Here is a 904-nt window from a genome sequence, read left to right as displayed (position 1 = left end):
GGGGGGCGGGGGGGGGATGGAAAAGTTGGCAGCTCCGGTTACCGAAAAGGTATTCCTCCTAGACTTCAAACCTCTGCTTTCCTGAAAGCGATAGGAGGAAGGACAAAGAAAGACCCTGTTTGGGGGTAGAGTTGGGTTTCAGAAAACTCCAGGGCTCCATGATAATGCAGAACTTCTATTGAGCTTAACAGTAGCTTGGAGCAGGGCAAATTTGTAGATTAGGGGCCTATTAACTCACCCTGCATGGACTACACTTCTTTCAGGTACTCTTCCTGCTCAGTGCAGCGAAGGTCAGAGACTGTCAGTCACAGCACTTACTGCTAAACCATTACAGAGGAATCCCTGCTTAGGACATGTCGGTATAATGAAAATAATCCGGATCCTCCAGGACTGTCCGAGGTACAGGATTGCAGCAAAACCACCTGGGTGGGAGTGGGAAGATGACGACAGAGAGAGAGAAACAGCCACGGTTCCTCTGCCATCGCAGGAACAGGCTGCAATGGGTCAGCAGCAGCCGGGGCCCAGCCTCCCACGTGTTCTCTCCCAAACTTCCTGAAACTGCTGTGGGTGGAATCCACCACCCTCAAGAAACACACTCAGGATGACAAGGAACACAGCCCACATACACCCGCCACTTCATTTATTGTTTTTATTTGCAGGAGGAGTTGAAACAAATTTTAAGAGTGTTTTTCTTTTTCCCCTAAACGTGAATCATTCAAGTAAAACCAACTTAACTATAGAAATGTAGCAAAGAAAGGGGAAAGCACAACAACCCAAGAAGCAAAGGTTGGGGGGATGAGGAGGGTACAGTTCACATATAACATGTACAAATGCCATATGATTCACCTGCTCAGGACGGCCTCCTCAGAAGGCAAGCACAAGGACCCACTGTACGGATGTTTCC

This window comes from Fukomys damarensis, unplaced genomic scaffold (assembly GCF_012274545.1).
Source record: "Fukomys damarensis isolate Sample0158 unplaced genomic scaffold, DMR_v1.0_HiC HiC_scaffold_23, whole genome shotgun sequence".
NCBI classification, from domain to species: Eukaryota; Metazoa; Chordata; class Mammalia; order Rodentia; family Bathyergidae; genus Fukomys; species Fukomys damarensis.
Note: the sequence above shows the minus strand (reverse complement) of the source record.